The 14,057-nt window shown below is 43.5% G+C and overlaps 1 non-coding gene across 1 annotated transcript; it reads right to left on the bottom strand.

Annotated features, from left to right (window-relative positions):
- Nucleotides 1-9,971: 9,971 nt before the first annotated feature.
- Nucleotides 9,972-10,078, bottom strand: LOC112928035 (U6 spliceosomal RNA). The gene has a single exon (XR_003236669.1). It is a non-coding gene; the product is annotated as a U6 spliceosomal RNA (small nuclear RNA).
- Between the last annotated feature and the right edge of the window lie 3,979 nt (nucleotides 10,079-14,057).

Genomic DNA, 14,057 nt, shown 5'->3' on the forward strand with positions numbered 1-14,057 from the left:
TAAATAAATATATATTTTTAAAAAATAGAGCTACAGACTACACCAATAGAAGAGAATTTTTAAAAAAATTTTATTTATGTATTTATTTGAGTGTGTGTGCCTGTATGAGTGGGGGGAGGGGCAGAGGGAAAAGCAGACTCCCCACTTAGCAGGGAGCCCAACTCTTGGCTCGACCCCAGGACCATGAGATCATGACCTGAGCCAAAGGCAGATGCTTAACTAACTGAGCCACCCAGGCACCCTGAAAAATAACATTTTAAAAAAGAAGGCAAAGAAGAAAGGGAGGAAAAGGCAGAAACAAAAACAAAACATAGAAAAAAAAAGCACAAAATAAAGTGGAAAAAGAAATTCAAATGTATCAGTAATCACTATAAAAACATTTTCAAAAACCCTAAACCTTCTAGTTAAAAAAGATTCTAACACCAAGTTTTTTTAAAAAAAACATCAAGCTACCTGAGCCATAACAACTTCTTACTAGACATGTCTCTGGAGGCAAGGGAAACAAAAGCAAAAGTGAGCTATTGGGACTTCATCAAGATAAAAAGCTTCTGCACAGCGAAGGAAACAATCAATATATCTAAAGACAACCTACAGAGTGGGAGAAAATATTTGCAAATGATATATCTGATAAATGGTTAGTATCCAAAGTTTGTAAAGAACTTATCAAGCTCAACACCCTAAAAATAAATAATCCAGTTAAGAAATGGGCAGAAGGTATGAACAGACATTTTTTCCAAAGAAAATGTCAAGAAGGCTAACAGACACATGAAAAGATTCTCAACATCACTAATCAGGGAAATACAAATCAAAACCAGGATGAGTTTCTCATACCTGTCAGAATAGCTAAAATTAACAACACAGGAAACAGCGGATGTTGGTGAGGATGTGGAAAAAAGGCAATTCTTTTAATACTGTTGCTGGGAATTCAAACTGGGGCAGCCATTCTGGAAAACAGTGTGGAGTTTCCTCAAAAAGTGAAAAATAGAACTACCCTACAACCCAGCAATTGCACTACTGGTATTTACCCAAAGGATACAAAAACACTGATTCAAAGGGGCACATGCACCCGAATGTTTATAGCAGTATTATCAACAACTGCCAAATTATGGAGAAAGCCCGAATGTCCATTAACTGATGAGTGATAAAGAAGATGTGGTATGTGTGTGTGTGTATATATATATACATATATATATATAATGAAATATTACCCAGCCATCAAAAAGAATGAAATCTAGCCATTTGCAACAACATGGATGGAGCTAGATAGAGGGTATTACACTAAGCAAAATAAGTCAGTCCTAGGATCAAGCCCCGTATCAGGCTCCCTGCTTGGCGGGAAGCCTCCTTCTCCTTCTCCCTCTGCCTGCTGCTCCCCCTGCTGTTCTCTCTCTCTCTCTTCTCTCTCTCTCTCTCTCTCTCTGTCTGTCAAATAAATAAATAAACAAATAAACTCTTTTAAAAGATAGTAAAAGAGATTTCATACTGGGTCTGTTGGCTATATTATTAACTTTGGACAAAATAACTTTAAGGCAGAGGCATTGCCAAAAAGAGTATAATGGATTGCATATTGTTTTCAATAATTTACAGCCTCCCTGTAAGAGGCCTGTATTTCCCATCCCATGGATTTCAGGCTTGGCCATTGAAACATGAATGGAAGTTATATGTGCACTCTTGAGCAGAGCTTTAAGAACCATTGTTCCTTCCCTCTGCCACAAGATTATGTCCCAGATGGAGATACTGTGGCCTGGGTCCTTGAATGAAGACACAGAATGAAGAATGGGTAGTGCTACACATGACCCACAAAGGACATATAATCTGCGTGAGAAAGTAACCCTTATTGTTGTAAGGCACTGACATTTTGAAGTTAGGTGTGGTCGTGTGACTTTCTTTGACTCAAATAATATGAAAAGTGTCACTTCCAAGTGGATGCTTTAAGAGCGAGTGCGTGATTCATGCCATCACACTATATTGCAGCCTAACTTAGCAAAAGATGACTAATAAAATGAAGCTATTTTATAATGAGAAGACTTCAACTTACCAGAAGTACATAATAATTCTAAATTGTATCCACATAATATTATAGCTTCAAATGATAGAATAAAGATTGGTAATAGTATAAAAAAGAATTGACAAATTCACCATCATAGTGGAGATTGTAGAATTCATTAGTGCTATCAGGTATTTGCAGTCTTTCTCATGGGTATATGGTAACCTTGCCCTTGAACGCAGATATGGCCATGCAACTTTTTTTGATTAGCAAGAAAGGAATTGAAGTGAGCACGTGTCACTTCCAGGTGGAGATTTAAGAGCCAGGGAATGCTTTTCCTCTTTTTTCTTTTCCTTGCCATGGAGAACAGCAATGCTCCAGAAGGTGACTGCCTCATCAAAATTAGTTCTAGAGTCCTTCAATATAATGTGAAGCAGAGCCTCAGACTGACCAGAGATAAAAACACAGAATAATAAAAAGATATGCTTTTTTAAAAAAAGATTTTTTTATTCATGAGAGACAGAGAAAGAGAGAGGCAGAGATACAGGCAGAGGGCGAAGCAGGCTCCATGCAGGGAGCCCGATGAGGGACCCAAACCCGTGACTCCAGGATCACACCCTGGGCTGAAGGCAGACACCCAACTGCTGAGCCGTCCAGGCATCCCGACAAAGAGATATGTTTGAAAGCCATAAGCTTCTGAGACTTTGGAGTTCGGTGTTTATCATTTTAGCAGAACTATGTTACCATGACTAGTGCAGATATATCTTTCCATTTTTATTATATTGTTTTTTAAAGATTTTATTTATTTATTCATGAGAGAGAGAGAGAGAGAGAGAGAGGCAGAGACATAGGCAGAGGGAGAAGCAGGCTCCACACAGGGAACCTGATGTGGGACTCCATCCTGGGACTCCAGGATCACTCCTTGGGCCGAAGGCAGGCACCCAACCACTGAGCCACCCAGGCATCCCTATCTTTCCATTTTTACTTTAATTTTTTTATTTTTTAAAAGATTTTATTAATTAATCATGAGAGACACAGAGAGAGAAAGGCAGAGACACAGATAGAGGGAGAAGCAGGCTCCATGCAGGTAGCCAGACATGGGATTCTATCCCAGGTCTCCAGGATCACACCCTGGGCTGAAGGCGGCGCTATACTGCTGAGCCACCCAGGCTGCCCATATCTTTCCATTTTTTTTTCTTTCCATTTTTTAATGAAAGTACATTTTACAGTTAAACTTACCCTTTTTGGAGGATGGTTTGATGATATAAAATTTTTTTTTTAAATTTTAAGTAGGCTCTGTGCTCAATGTAGGGCTCAAACTCATGACCTTGTGATCAAGAGTTGCATGCTCCACCAACTGAGCCAGGCAGGTGCCCCTTCCTTTATGATTTTTGACAAACACATACAGTAATGTAACTACCACCATGATCAAGATGCAGAACAGTTCCAGCAGCTGGAGTAATTTCCTAGTGCCCCTTCGTAGCCGACCCCTCATCCCTGGCAACCACCCATCTCTTTTCTGTCCCTATAGTGTTTTGCCTTTTCCAGAATGGAACCATATATAATACAGTATGCAGCCTTTTGGATCTGGCTTACTTCAGTTAGCACAATGCATTTGAGATTAATCCATGATATTGTGCCTTCAGTAGTTTATTCCCTTTTTTTGGCTGAGTTGTATTCCACTCTATGGATGTACCATGGTTTGCTGAGCATACCTCTTTCCTGTAGTAATACCTTTTCACATTTATCTAGTAGCAAGAAAGTCATATTTTCAACATTTTGTCCCTAGAATATCTTCCCCCAACTCTAAACGTTTGTTAGACAAATTGCTGCTATTCGAGTCATCATGTACAACTGCTTCATGAACTGTTTCTCTGTACTTAACACATTGCCTACAAGTTTTCCTCACCACTTTCTAGCCCCTTGTAAATGTTGCCTTGCTGCTTATTCCTGGTCCTAAACCCAATGACTCAGAGTTAAGGTTTTTGCCATGGCAACCACCTGCCCCCAACTCCCAGCACTAATGACTGTGTGGTCTGCTAGTATTGCAAAACAATTAACTCCAGGGGCACCTGGTGGCCCAGTGGTTGAGAATCTGCTTTTGGCTCAGGTCTTGATCCTGGGATTATGGGATGGAGTCCCACAACATGGAATGGAGTCCCATGTCTGGCTCCCCATAGGGAGCCTGCTTCTTCCTCTGCCTATGTCTCTGCCTCTCTGTGTCTCTCATGAATAAATAAATAAAAATCTTAAAAACAACAACAAAAAACAAACAAGTCACCCCAAAACTCAGTGCTCAAAACAATGATTTATTCTCTCTCATGTGTCTGCAGGTCAGTGCTGGAGTAATAATTTAAGCAGGGCTCAACCAGGCAACTCTGCTTCAAACTGTGGGTGCATCTGGACCTGGCTCCTCACTGCAGGTTGGGCTCAGGTCTATCCACGAATTTTCATTCTCTGCCTGGAGGAAGGGACAGCAGCTCCCCAGGGGAAACTCTTCTCAGGAAATACAGAGATGTAAGAGATCAAGTCACACTGTGCAAGCACATTTCTCGCTCTTGCTTCTATCATCTGCTTTCACATCCCATGGGCCACAGCAGGTCGTGTGGCTGAGCCCACAGTCAAGGGGACGGAAATTGCACGCCACTTCCAGTGAGGGGAACTGCAGAGTCATCTGGTAAAAGGATAAGGAAGGGATGAGGAATTAAGGCCAAGAACTCAACATACCGCCATTACTCTGTATCCTAGGATGGAACTCAACATATCCCCATTACTCTGTATTCTAGACAGAACTCTATATATCACTAGTACTCTGTATCCTAGAGTGAGAAACATTCAGAGGCCCCATGCAGGAGAGGGGATGAAGGACAGGAATGAAAGGATAGAGAAGCCAGCAAGATGGTGAGAGCCCAGGGGGATCTGTGGTGTGGCCAGTGAGAGATCTCTGATGAGGGAAGCATGAAAGTTTACTTAAGATAAAGGATATTTAATATGTGAATTTTGGGGGCACCTGGGTGGCTCAGTTAAGTGTCTACCTTTGGCTTGGGTCATGATACTGGGATCCTGGGATCGAGCCCTATGTCAGGTTCCCTGCTCAGCAGGGGAGTCTGCCTCTCCCTTTCTCTCTGCCCCTGCTCATGTGTGCCCTCTCTTTCTGTCTCTCAAATAAATAAATAAAATCTTAAAAAATATATTTGAATTTTTAAAAATATTTTATTTATTTATTCATGAGAGACACACACACTCAGAGAGAGAGAGGTAGAGACATAGGCAGAGGGGAGAAGCAGGCTCCACATAGGCAGCCTGATGCGGGACTCGACCCAAGGACCCCAGGACCCCAGGATCACAACCTGAGCCAAAGGCAGACCCTCAACCACTTAGCCACCCAGGTGCCTTTTAATATGTGAATTTAAGGAGTTTTTGGCTTTGGTGCTTGTGATGTCTCCCCTGCCCCTCTGCCCTCTGTCATCCTTTCAATAAAGGCTGTTAGACCCACAGAGGCCCTGCAGAAGGAGTAGAGTGTATGTGTGCATCTATGTGTGTATGCATACATCAAAGGAAGAGTCAAGTCCCTCTGGAGACAATGAGGTACGGGAAGAGAAATAGAATAAATTCAGCATAAGCTGGCACTTAAATCCAGGGTTACTAGTAAGGGGCATACCCTGGCTACTTGCAAGCATCATAGAAGCCCACTGTGCTCCCCACAGGAGAAGAGGTGGTGCTTTTTCAGCTGATCATATTTGTATTTTAAAGGGTTAGGAGTCTAGCTGAAATCTGTTTTATAACTGGGAAGATCAGTTTCCAGTCCAAGAGAATTTAAACCCACTCCATTACCCTCCTGCCTGGGATTTTAATTCTTCCTGACCCAGCATCTTCACTGGCCCCAAAGGGTTCTACTCTAATCCTTACCTTGATGGAAAAAAAACTCCTCCTTTCCAGCTGCCTTCTGCATCCTGTTGGTCCTCACCCTCCCTGTGAACCACCAACTCAGCTTCTCCACCTTCCTGGCAGCAGGCAGCAGACACTGTTCCAGGTATACCTCTAGCTGTAGGTGGCCTGCCCTCATCCATGCTTGTTTCTCCATTCTGCTGATTTTTCAATAACTTTCATTGGCATAGTAAGCAGAATAATAGCTCCCTAAAGATGTCTATGTCCTAATCCTCAGAACCCATGAATATGTTACCTTACTCAGAAAAAGGGACTTTGCAGGTCTGATGAAGGCTGAAGACTCAGAGGTGGGAAGGTTATCCTGAATTATCTGGGTGGAACCAATTTAATCACATGAGTCCTTAAAAGTGAAAAAAACCTTTCTTGCCTGGGTCTTAGATGAGATGGAAGAAGAAAAGGAGAGATTTGCAGCATTTAGAGGGGCTCAACCTACTTTTGCAAGGTTTGAAGATGGGGGGAAGGCAGCCACAAGCCAAGGAATGTGGGTGGCCTCCAAAAGCTGGAAATGGTCCTTGGCCAACAGCCAGCAAGGAAACTGTCAGCCCCTTAACCTGCAAGAAACTGAATCCTGCCAATACCCTGAGTGAGCAAGGAAATGGATCCTCCCTTTGAGCATCTCTAGGAAGGGTGAGAGCCATGTCACACTTTTGACCTATAGCCTCTCTCTCCAGAATTACAAAATAATAAATCTGTGTTAAGTGGCTAAATTTGTATAATTTGTTGTGGCAGCAATAGGAAACAAATACAATTAGCAAATGTTTTTGGAGGGCCTGTAACATTCCAGGCTTCAAGCCAGCCTACAGGATCTAGGATGAGTGAAACAGTCACAATACCCTGTCCTCACTGAGATTGCAGTGCAGCAGGAAAGGAGAGATAAAAAGGCCATTTCGGTCCATCAAGGGAGCTAAGAACTGTGGGAGCACAGAGGAGGCCCCTTCCTTGGGCTTGGAGGCCAGAGATGGTAGGGAATGGCAGGACTTGTGACAAACTGGAAAGCATGTGACCTCTCAAATGCCAGCCTTTTGTTGCCATGACAACCACAGTCCAGTTTTGCTGGTTCTTCCCATTTTTCAAAAGTAGCAAAACATCCAGATTTTTAGGTGAGATCTCCTGATTTGTAAGTGTTGGCTTATTTTGTTTTGTTTTTTAAATCCTGTTAGAAAAAAAATAAATAAATCCTGTTAGAAGCCAGCTTAACCATCAGTTGGCTGAACTCGGTCTTCAGAGCACCAATTTTCAGCCTCTGCTCTCAGCACACGGTGTTGTGCCACACCCCAAGTCCTCCTTGAGGAAGACCACTGGGAGTGTGCAGCCACTGGTAGACCCTCAGGGCCCTGGGGTTGGCGAGGAGGCCCGGTTATGCCACCTCCTCCAAATATGCTCAGTGGTGGGGTCCACAGGCTCACACCCCTGTGCTGCTGCTCGCGAGCCTGCAGCCTTACGGAGCCTGCCTGGTCCATTACGTCTAATATGGGTGTCAGCAGAAAGTAAATTAAATCCGCTAGGCTATAATTTGCGAACGAAACATTGTGTGGCAGTAACTAAACAGAGCATTATGTTTTAATCAGCTTTTTAAAATGTTGTTTTAAAAATCATTTTATTGTGCAGAAGCTGGTATCCTAAGAGCTATAATTCCTTAACTAACAGTATGCTAATGCACTACCCTCTAGTCTAGATGTTCTTACCAGTGTGGGCATTTGTCTTGGTACTCTTAAGCCTATATATTTTTAGAGTAGAGGTGCCAAACTGCTTTCCAGCTGCTTGAGTGGGGAACCCCAGTAGCGGCTTCTCTAGAGGGATTGCCTTTCACCCTGGCTTTGTAAGAGAAACAGAACGATTGGTCCTTCTTTCATTTTATCTACCCATCTGTCTGTCTATCCATCAACAAGCAAGTGTATAATGCTAAGCATTTTGCAAATATTAGCCCAGTGAATTCTTCTACTAACCACTTGAAGAAGGTGCTATTCTTACCTCTTTTTTTGTTTATTTTTATTTTTTAAAGATTTTATTTATTCATGAGATACATAGAGAGAGGCAGAGACATAGACTAAGAGAGAAGCAGGCTCCTGCAGGGAGCCTGAGGTGGGATTTGATCCCAGAACCGTGGGATCACACCCTGAATCAAAGGTAGATGCTCAGCCACTGAGCCACCCAGGCATCCCTTATCTCTTTTTTATTTTATTTTATTTTTTTCAATTTTTATTTATTTATGATAGTCACAGAGAGAGAGAGAGAGAGAGAGAGAGAGGCAGAGGCACAGGCAGAGGGAGAAGCAGGCTCCATGCACCGGCAGCCCGACGTGGGATTCGATCCCGGGTCTCCAGGATCGCGCCCTGGGCCAAAGGCAGGCGCTAAACCGCTGCGCCACCCAGGGATCCCCCTTATCTCTTTTTTAAAGATGAACAAATCGAGGCACAGAAATGTGAAGTCACTTGTTGGAGATCACACAGCTGATAAGTGATGGAGATGGAAGCCTGGCTCTGAACTCCTGTTGTGCTGCCTCATCTATCTTTCTGTCACTCCTGTCTTGTCTTCTAGGTATTTATTTATTCCTTTGTGTTATGAGCATTAAGCATCTGTTGTGTGCTAGGCCCTATTTTAAATGCTGAGGACCCCACATTGAGTTGTTCCACTGTGGTCCCTGCCAAGTGGGGCCACTGTCCAGAAAAGAACACAGGCTAGCAGCCAAGTACCACCCTTCCTTGAGAAAAAGGAAGGCAGCCAGCTCTGTGACAGGCTACAAACACCTTTGTTAGAATAGAAAAAGATGCCCATTGCTCCGGCCATTTTACATCTGTGGGAAGATAGTCACATAAAGATTCAAATTCATGCCAGAATAGAGGTCAGAGGAGGGGCCTGCCCAAGTCTGGAGGAAGGGCCAGAGACACCACACACTAGCAGTTGAGACGGTGGAGACGTGAAGGTTGAGTGGGTGAGAAGGGTGTTGGGTGGCTCTGTAGCTGTTGGCTTAGCTAAGCTGGAACTGCATTTCTCAGGATGCCCTTCCCTGTGTGCTCCTTGAGAACTTTCTGTGAAGTTAGGAGGGTGGAGATGAAGCAGCAGCCAGATTACTAAGGCACTTTTGTGGCTCCCATGAGGTTGCTGGCCACAGACTCAGAACAACTGCTCACCCACACCTACAGTCTAAAGTTAAATCCCAGAGTTAAATCCATTCTTGAAAAAAATCACTTCAGGGGCATCTGGGTGGCTCAGTGGTTAAGCATCTGCCTTCTGCTTAGGATGTGATCCTGGGGTCTTGGAATCAAGTCCCGCATCAAGCTCCCTGGCAGGTACCCTGCTTCTGCTTCTGCCTGTGTCTCTGCCTCTCTGCATCTCTCATGAATAAATAAATAAAATCTTATAAAAAAGAAAAAGAAAAAAAATCACATCTAGGAACGCCTAGGTGGCTCAGTTGGTTAAGCATATGCCTTGGACTCAGGCTGCGCTTCTTCCTCTCCCTCTGTCCCTCCCTCCACCCTACTCCACTCATGCTCTCTTTCTCTCTCCTCTCTCTCAAATAAATAAATAAAATGTTTAAAAGAAAATCACTCCTAGAGTCTGCTTATCTGAGCGAAGGGATCAGTGGAAGGACTAGCAAGCTATAGGGCTGGAAAAATAAGCAAAGGTTAAATGGTGAAAAGTCATGGGGGCTATTGGAGTTGTTTTTTTTTTTTAATTTAAGATATAATTTGCATACTATAAACTTCATCCCCCTTTTTTTAAAGCTTCATCCTTTTAAAGTGTACAATTTGGTTGTTTTCAGCACATTTATAAAATTGTGTAACTATCACCACTATCTCATTCCAGAACATTTTCAGCACCCCCAAAAGAAGCCCCGTATCATTAGCAATCACTCCCCATCCTTTCATTCCTGAGCCTCTGGAAACTATTAATCTACTTCCTGTCTCTTTGAATTTGCATTCTAGACATTTTATATAAATGGATTCATACAATACATGGCCTTTTGTGTCTGACTTCTTTCACTTAGCATAAGGCTTTCAAGGTTCATCCAAGTTGTCACATACATTGGTACTTTTTAAAATTTTAATGCTTCATGGATTTGCATGTCATCCACGTGCAGAGGCCATGCTAATCTTCTCTGTATTGTTCCAATTTTAGTATACATGCTGCTGAAGCAAGCACTATTGGTACTTTAAAAAAAATCGCTCATAATATTTCATTGTATGGACATACCACATTTTGTTTATCCATTCATCCATTAATGGACATTTGGCTAACTTTTGGCTATTATGAATAGTGCTGCTAAGAACACTGCAAATTTTGTGTAGACACGATATGTTTTCAAATCTCTTGGCTATACATCTAAAAGTGAAATTGCTGGGTCATATGGTAACTCTAAATGTTTAATTTTTTGAAGAATTGCCAAATGTGTCTGCAGTGGCTACAGCATTTCACTTTCCCACCAGCAAGACAGAAGAGTTCCAATCCCTCCACATCCTTGCTAACATTTGTTTTGTCTTTTTTATTGTAGCCAGCCTAGTGGGTGTAATCTGTGGCTTTGATTTACATTTCTTTAGTGACTAATAATATTGAACATCTTTTCACAGGCTTATTGTACATTGGTTTACTTCTCTGGAGAAATGTCTATTCAGATCCTTTGGCCATTTTAAAATAGATTTATTTGCATTTTATTGTTGATTTGTAATAATTCCAATAGTCTAGATACTATATCATTTACATGACTTACAAATATTTTCACTTTCTTGGTGTGTCCTTTGGATCACAGAAGCTTTAGTTTTTTAAAAATATTTTATTTATTTATTTATGGGAAATAGAGAGAGAGGCAGAGACATAGATAGAGGGAGAAGCAGGTTCCCTGTGGGAAGCATTATGTGGGACTTGATCCCAGTACCCCAGGATCGTGACCTGAGCCAAAGGCAGACGCTCAACTACTGGGCTACCCAGTGCCCCCAGAGGTTTTAATTTTGATGAAGTCTAATTTATGTTTTTCCTTTGGTTGCTTGTGCTTTGGTGTGATATCTAAAGAACCATCGTATAATCCAAGATCATGAAAATTTGTACCTATATTTTCTTGTAAAAGTTTTATAGTTTTTGCTCTTTTGAGGTCTTAGATCAATTTTCAGTTAGTTTTTGTATATAGCGTGAGGTTGGGGTACAAATTTATGCTTTTGCATGTGAAATATCCAGTTGTCCCATCACCATTTGTTGAAAAGACTAAACTTTTTGTTTTGTCTTCACACCATTGTTGGAAATTAGTTGACCATAAATATGTAAGTTTAGGTCTGGACTCTCAATTCTATTCCATTCCATTCTATTCCATTCCATTCCATTCCATTCCATTCCATTCCATTCCATTGAACTGTATTTCTATCTGTATGCCAGTAACTGAAAGGCTTTAGACAGAGGAGGGGTGTAGAAAGAAGAGGAGACAGTCATTTCCTAGTGTATCTCTAGTTCCTGTTTCCAGGTCCTCCAGGCTCTGGTGGCATTTTAAAAAAGATTTTAAAATTAATTAATTTAAAGAGTGCAAATGGGGAAAGGGGCAGAGGGAGAAAGAATCTCAAGCAGACCCTGCACTGAGCATGGAGCCTGATGTGGGGCTCAATCTCCAAACCCTGAGATCATGACCTGAGCCGAGATCAAATCAGATGCTTAACCAATTGAGCCACCCAGATACTCTGAGCCATCAAAGCTTCTGAGCAAGGGACAGATGTGATCCTATTCATGTCTTAAGATCATATTGGCTATTGTGAAGAATAGATTGTAAAAGGCAAAGTGCGAGGCACCAAAATCCTAGGGGAAAGATCCTGGTAGGAAGCTTTTGCAGTGGTTCAGGGAAAGCTGAGAGGTGCATGAGGTAACAACGACTATAGGAAAAGAGTTCTTGATATGTTTAGAGGTGGAAAGGAGGGGACCTTGAAGAAAGAACGACACTGGGGGTGAGGGCAGGGCAGTAATCTGGCTTTAGGTGCTCTGTCAGCCTGGGTGTTTGCATCTGTAACATGGGCATGCAGCAGCGAGATAACCAATATGAATGATGTAGGCGAGTGCTCAGCACAGTGAACACGCAAAGGACGGATGCCTCAATTACCGCGTATATCCTGTTATGCTTGGATTGGGTCCCCAGAGGTCCAAGTCTGAGTCTTGTTCATCCCTTGGCTCCGGCGAATGATGGCGTGAACAATTCACAAATCTAAATTTTGTTTTAAAAGTGTTCCTGAAGCACCACGTCTGATTTTCCTTGATCCCTTTCCTCCCTCCTCTTGTGCAAAGCGCTAACTTGGTCTCCCTCTGGCCTCTGGGAGAGCTGCCGTTCAGCGTGTGGTCAGCAGATGGCGCTGGAAGCTAAGGGAAGACGGCCCTCCCCCTGGCCCTGCTTCCAGCACGCCCTCGGAGCTCCTCTCTCTCTATTTCCAGAGCCCTCTCCAACTCCCAGGCTGCCCTTGCAGCGGGGGTGAGGGCCTGAGGCCAAGGCCTCTGCGGGCTCCTGGGCACACAGACCCTTTTTGGAGAAGTGGAAAGACCCCGCTGAGAGCCCCCAATGGTGTCTATATCCTGGAGACCTTCCCACCTCCACCCGCCCAGCCTCTCAGGAAATCACTTTATAAATAGGGCAGGGTGGGTTCCGAGTGAGAGGGAGGTTTCCTCAGAAGAGCCACTTCATCTGTAAACAAGGGAGCTATGAAACCTCTTATAACAGCCCTGTGACCTCCCCGTCCATCCTGTGTAAAATATGAAATAAGAGTTTTAATTACCAAGCTTGGAAGCCAGCCGACATGTTTAATATTTAATGTCTCCAAAGCTTGTGCCCCAGGCGTACAGGCACTGACAGAATTGGGGTTTCCCTTGGGCTGGCTCCGAATGTGTTTGGAGAACAGCCAGGCGGCGTCCTTTCCCCACACCTGGGAACCTGCAGCCCAGCCTGGGCCCAGGCCTGCCCTGGGTCTCCCACTCCCTAAGGGACGCGTGCCAGGATGGCCCTGGGGGGAGGCATTCCCCACCCTGAGGAGGACTCCCAGAGGTATCTAGTGCTGGATCCAGCCCAAGGTCTTGGCAGAGAACCAGAATCTGAATTCAGGCAGCTGAAAGGATGGTAACAAGTAGAGACAGACAGACCTGAGTTTGAATTGCACTTTCCTGCAAGTGGCTCAGCCTCTCTGTGGGAGTCATTTGTATTACTATTAAAGTGGATAATGTCTTTCCTATGTTATTAATTGTTACTAAAAATAGATGGCCATTGTTGGGGCTTCACATGTGGCTGGAACCCTGCTAAGCACCTTACCTGTACCCTGTCTTTGTCACTCACAACAGTCCTGTGAAATGGCCAAATTAGGACTTGAACCCAGGACATTTTGACTCCTGAGCCCATGAACCTCAAAGCTTATATGCAAAAGCACTTAAGAGATTTGGAGAAATGTGAGCTTGAAGAGAACAATGCCACCCAGTCCTACACTTCGGTGGCCTAGTTTGTCCTACACTCCGGTGGTCCCTCATGCCTCAGGGACAACCAAGAAAATTGCTAATGGGGACTTAGGACAGCAGCAGTCCAAATGAAACCACCCATGCCACTGTTGTTTGCCTCACATTTCTACTTTCTAGAGAGAAGTTGTGGGCATGCATGCTGCATTTGATGAGTTGATTCAGCACTCTCAATATGGATGGAGTTTGTAGGGCCACCTTGTGTCTGGCCACTCATCTCGGTATGTCTTTGGGCTTATGCACCATCCCTGATTCAGCTGGCTATGATCAAGTTGGTGCCTCATGCAAGGATGATAGCAAGTGATAGGGTGTAGGCATATCTAGTTGTTGGAGCCATTTGTCTTAAAAGGTAACAGAGTAGGTGACATAAAGGAGGCCTTGTCAATTCTTTCTGCAGCACATCCAGGCAGAACAGGCAGGGTGGAAAAGGGAGGGAGGTGGCAATTAGCTCCACTTCATAACCATCAGATGGGAATGTGCTAGTGAAGATGGGATGCAGGAACCCTTCTCCTAGCAGGTGGAACAGGTAAGGCCATTGTGGAGAGCATACACCCCACACTTGAGCAATTCCACTTCTGAGCAAATACTCCAGAGCATCTCTCACATAGGTAGACAAAAAGACTTGCTCAAGGATGCTCCTTGAAGCATCTGCTGATAATAG

This window comes from Vulpes vulpes, chromosome 2, assembly GCF_048418805.1.
Source record: "Vulpes vulpes isolate BD-2025 chromosome 2, VulVul3, whole genome shotgun sequence".
Lineage (NCBI taxonomy): Eukaryota > Metazoa > Chordata > Mammalia > Carnivora > Canidae > Vulpes > Vulpes vulpes.